This window comes from Rana temporaria, chromosome 9, assembly GCF_905171775.1.
Source record: "Rana temporaria chromosome 9, aRanTem1.1, whole genome shotgun sequence".
NCBI classification, from domain to species: domain Eukaryota; kingdom Metazoa; phylum Chordata; class Amphibia; order Anura; family Ranidae; genus Rana; species Rana temporaria.
Window position 1 is genome coordinate 112,998,068 of NC_053497.1, and position 6,000 is coordinate 113,004,067.

A 6,000-nucleotide genomic window follows, 5' to 3' on the forward strand; every position below is an offset into this window, starting at 1 on the left:
GTGTCCCATGTGCGGGCCGGCCTGTACATCCAGTCTACATTCCTGGCTAAAATTACCTACAGGCACACTTTGTCTCCAGACGAGAAGACAGCTGATCAGAGCACAAGTCCTGTCTGCCAAGACATCTGGTTTAAGGTGTGAGGAGGCCTTATTTATATAGTTCAGTGCGTGGAGCGCGCTGAAAATGCAAAACTATCACTTTTATGGCCATGCTTTTAAAAGGAACAGACAGCATTGCCAAGGGGGCATAGCTGCTCGAGAGAGAGCAAGACTGGCAATAGCACTATATGCAAGAGCCGAGACATGAACAATGATGGGTTCAGTCTGGAGACCACACATTGCTAGCTGCTGCTTACAGGTGCAGGTGAACTACAAGTCCTAGCAGGAGCTAACGTTCAATTCTGGCAACACACAACCATTTTTTCCAATCACCTTCAAGCACAGAGTAGGTATGGAGATGAAAGCTTGTGAACGATGTAGAGCCCTTATGCAGCATAGCATGTTTAAGGAGAGGAGAGTATAGAGTGAAAGGAGCAGAGTCCTCTAGCAGTACAGAGTATGTCAGGAGGGGAGAGTTGATAAAAGCAGCAAAGTGTGATTCCAGATAAAAGACAGCATACTGAGCAAATTCATCCAGTTGTGCAGAGTATTTCAGGAGAGCAGAGTCCTCCAGCAGCACTTTATATTTCAGGGAAGGCAAGTTAGATAGCAGAAAATATTTCAAGAGTAGATGTGGGAGGAGCATAGTCCTCAGCACGAGTGTCTCTAGGAAGAGGAGAGTTAAGATGGCCATAGATGCCTCGTTTTTTTCTTGATCAGCTAGAGGGCACATGTGAGGTGGATGGAGGAATCGTCCCTGCTGTGCTGTTGTATTCTGACAATGGGACTCCTCCTCTGTCATAATGCCTTATATCCTACCGACCTTCAAGTGATACTAAAGGTTCCTTTCTTATTTTTTTAAATAACAAACATGTTATACTTGCCTCCACTGTGCAGCTCGTTTTGCACAGAGTGGCCGCGAACATCCTGTTCTAGGGTCCCTCGGCGGCTCCCGCGGCTCCTCCCCGCATTAGATAACCCCCTTGGAGAAGCGCTCTCTTGAGGGGGTTACCTTGCGGGCGATCTCCTAAGTCATACACTCGGTGTCCATAGACGCCGAGTGTATGACTCGGCCCTGCCCCCGGGTCATTGGATTTGATTGACAGCAGCAGGAGCCAATGGCTGCGCTGCTATCAATCTATCCAATTAAAGCCAGGACTCGGACAGCGGGGACATGCCAAGAAGACAAACGGGCTCAGGTAAGTAAAATGGGGGGGGCTGGGGGGCCGTTGATTGCCAGGTATTTTTTTCACCTTAATGCATAGGATGCATTAAAGGAACACTAAAGGTTCGTTTTTTATTAGATCAATTGACTGCTGTAAGCTAGTGCATTTAAATATCACTTACCTCGTTTTTCCTTTTAAACCTCCAAAATATAGTAATCCAGGTTTGAAAATGCCATTTCCTGTCACTCCTCTTCTTGCTTTCCACCAGCATCTGAGCTGTTTTGCATGGTGGAAAGCAGAATGTGCCCACCCCCTCCCTATGACTACAGCCCTGCATGAAGATGCTCTCTTATCCCTCACAGACATGGAGGATAAGCCTGATGGGAACTGTAGTTCCCATTAGGCCGTGATGTAGCAAGAATGAATGTGCACCGCAAACCAGGAAGTCGGTGAGAATAATGATTCAGGAGTGCTGGAGGTGAATAAAACAGTTCGATTTCAACAGGTATCAAACTAGTTATAATGCAAAACATTACTTTTTACTTTATCAGCTACTGTCAGACTTTAATTTAAGAGGAAAATATTGTTGACTTTACAACCCCTTTAAGGTGAAAAAACATGAACCCTTACAACCCCTTTTAATCATTGTTTTAAAGTTCTACAATTCAATGGCCCAGATTCAAGTAGAATCGCGCAATATTTGCGTGGGCAAAGAGCAAATTTTTTTCTCTGCGCCCACGCAAATATTGCGCTTTGCCCGCGATTCACGGAGCAGTTGCTCCGTAAAGTGCGCGGGCAATATGCTAAGCAGCCGGGCGCAAGGCTGCCTAATGTAAATGATCCCGCCGGGGGCGGGAATCATTTAAATTAGGCGCGCTCCCGCGCCGAGCGAACAACGCATGCTCCGTCGGGAAACTTTCCCGACGTGCATTGCGGCAAATGACGTCGCAAGGACGTCATTTGCTTGTAAGTGAACGTGAATGGCGTCCAGCGCCATTCACGGTTCACTTACGTAAACAACGTGAAATTTAAACGTCGCGAGCAGGAGGCACAGCTATACTTTAGCATTGGCTGCGCCTGCTATTAGCAGGAGCAACCTTATGCTAAAGGCGCCGTACGGAAACTCCGTACCTTGCGTACGCAGGGCCCGCGCAACTTTTGTGAATCGGTGGTAGTATGCAATTTGCATACTACACGCCGATCACAAAGGCCGCGCCCCCTAGCGGCCAACGCAAGAATGCAGCCTGGGATGTGAAGGCATAAGGAGGCTTATGTTTGTCACATCCTAGGCTGCATTCGGTGTAACGAGGTTCCTGAATCAGGAGCACTAGTTACACCGGAGCAAGTAAGCACTTGCGCCGCGCAACTATGGTTGCGCGGGCGCAAGTGCTTCTTGAATCTGGGCCAATGTATGTATTTTCAAGTTTCCTTGTTTAGCCTTTTTGGATACCACCTATATCTATATAGGAGTCTGTCTTTCTTTTCATCCAAGCTCCTCTGGTGAAAAACTCTTGATTATATATTTATTCTTTCCCTTTTCTTCTTTTGGAATTATGATTATTGTAAAGGATTTATTTTTATTTTTTTGCTGAAATGACTGTTTACAAGGTATAGAGACATAATAGTTAACTGATTCCTTTTAAAAACGATTAAAAATAGATAAAAATCAATCATATAATGTACCTGTAGTTTCTATTTTCGTTTTTGCATGTTATTTCCTGCCTCTGTGCTATACAGAGCCATAGAGCAGTGATGGTTTGGAAAACGAAACTAGAAACTAGACACACAGTAATCGCACCTCCTTGAAGTTGGTGACCACAGTGAGAAAGCTCCCAGTACTGTGGTCATTAGGAAACAGACAGCCAGGAAGTGTGGAGATCAGAGAAGAATTACAGCAACTTGAGAGCAAAAACGAACAATGAGGACATGAAAACAGCACTGCATAAAAGGTAAAGGAAGCTATTAAGATAAAAAAAAATCCTTTACAAACCCTTTAAGCTTCTCTTCTTCTTTTTGAATACTATTACTATACTCATTAATGTTTGTACTATACAGTGTATGCAAAAACCAGGAGCAAAGGGAAAAGGGATGCTGCTCTAGGAAGGGTGTCTGGAAATGTAACTCTCCTCAGAATAGGAACAGCAGGTGCAGGCTAAGCATAGGCAATTGGGTGAGGAGATAATTCTGGACCGCCGCACTCAAAATCAATGCCTTTATTAAAAGAGGTAATAATCCATAAATGCAAGCCACGGCAAACAACGGAGTTGACGTGTTTCACACTTTTCAAAAGTGCTTATTCATAGCTAAAGAACCACAAACATTAACTGCAATATATACATTGATCTATATTGGACATGTGACCAAACCTGTGAATAAATTACTCTAATTAGAGTGGATTGGTGGGTGAAGTCAGTTAATTGATATGTATGGCTAACGTGTGTGGTTGAATGTGAGAACACTAATAAGTATTCTAATGAATAAAAATGGATGTGCATAGAAACACAATAAAAATCTTAACAACATGCTACTAGCAAAACCCCAAAAACATTTGTAAACTGGGGAAAAAGAATACTTGATACTGAATCAAAGTGCGTGTGTGATAAAGTAAATATGGCAGTGTAGACTAAATATATACAAGTGTTGAATATATATGCTTATAGGATATAAAATGTGTAAATGAAGATATACACTGTTTAAAAAAGTGAACTAACGTGAAAATAATATGAAGAAAGTAAAATGTGGAATGGAATAATATAATGATAAACAGATATCCACAAACTTACAAAAATATGCACTGGGCAGAGAGTATCAATGTACTCAAGAAATCATGATGTCTCTGTTGCCTATATGAAAATATGAAATACATGAATAGTAAAACTATTACTGAAAATGAGTATGGCTCATGCATATATGGGAATGGATGTGGCTTCTAGATATAGACTATTTAGAAAAAAGACAGATACATGTAGGATTTTCTACCTTTTTCATACATGGTTAAACATACATGGACAAACATATCATTATTAAAACCATACATTTAAAACATTAGATACTATAATCAAATATCACAATTATATGCACAAGATCTGAATGTGCGTCTGTGTCCATTTATCTGTCCAAGACTCCCAAGTGTCCGTTTCTTTGCTCAAAAGAATTCACATAAAATCACTGGGGTCACTACACCTCAAAAACTATAATATGAGCATATACATATTAGAGTGGACAACTGTAGAGGGGCACGGAAGAAGATGGAGCAGAACCTGATGGTGTACTCACTAAGAAGTATATTGGCAACTACCTCAGAAAAAATTGCATGGAAATCGCATAGAAATCTAAAGTTGCATGTAAACGGCATGCAAGTTGCAGGCATATTACTTGGAACGGATATTGTAAAGGAGCCTGTTGTATATGAAAATATCGTAAACGGCAAAAGGATGGAAAAATGGTGAAAAAGGGAGGAAGAAAAACAGCATCTCTATTTTCCGCATTTTGTCCGAAAGACAAAGTAAGACAAAATTAGAAACATAGGTAAAAATCAACACGTGTAACCCCATGTGGACAGGTGAAAGATGTACTTAAACATGCATTCATGTGTCCAAACAGAAATGTACATCCTAGAGCTATTTACGAAGTGAACATATTTACTAAATGGTATATCAATATCAAGCCAGCACACATCCATATGTAGGAAAGGGGGAGAGGAATAAATGCTAAGCCCCTTAGTCGAATTGGTGTGTCAATGGTGACCTCACCGATAAATAGAATGGACAGGACTACTATATGGATGTGTAGCGACAGGATAAATGAATATGAACACCAAAGGTGGAAAGGGTGTTTTAGGTAACTAAATCAGTCATAATAGTGGGAAACATCCCACTCGAAGTTTAGCCCTATCAGGATCCTGGTATGCAAAGTAAATATCCAGAACACTTCGCGCTTGCAAAGTGTTCTGAACCTGTCCCCTCCTCTCTTTGGGGTCACTACCCTTTTGATACCTTTTGTATGACAAGGCTGGTGACATCCTTATAATGAACAAGATTCCAGTGTCTAGCTACATTGGTGGATTTGTTTTTTTCAACATCATACAAGTGGTCATATAACTTATCTTTTAGCCGGCGTGTGGTGCGACCCACATATTGAATGTGGCATATTATAAGAATGTCTAATCTGTAATTTGATGCCTTTTGGAGATTTTTCCATCTTTCTTTGGCTTCATTATGCACATTAATACAAATTTTTACCTGGGGTGCCCAAACTTTCGATCCCCACTGTAAGCTTGTCACATCACACGTTATCCACCTGTAGTTTTTCCACTGAAAATCCTGTCATTTAATTAATGGTTGTTTGGTGTACCTGAGAAACCCAGGCAGACCTACAACTAAGGCCGGGTTCACACCTATGCGAATTGGTTGTGGCTTAAACCGCATCCAATTCGCATAACATTATAAAATACATTGTTTTCAATGAGGCTGGTTCACATATGTGCGATGCATTCGCACTGCGCATTTCCGAAAAAACGTGTGCGTTTTCTAGGCATTTCGGTGCGGCTCAGGTGCGAATTCAGGCCCATTATCTTCTATGGGTACGCATCTGATTCGCAGATGTGTTCATTTCTCTTCAGGATTTCTCTCATTCAGCTCAATACACTTCCCCCTCCCCTCTCCCAGGTCTCCAAATGTGCATCTAAAATGGAGCTGATCTGCTGAACAGTTGTCTTATCTCTCTGCAGAGATAA

At 41.8% G+C, this 6,000-nt stretch overlaps 1 protein-coding gene across 3 annotated transcripts in view; it reads right to left on the reverse strand.

The window, feature by feature from the left end:
- ADAMTSL2 (ADAMTS like 2) overlaps positions 1-6,000 on the reverse strand; it is a 128,694-nt gene that overhangs the window by 21,615 nt on the left and 101,079 nt on the right. The window lies entirely within an intron of this gene.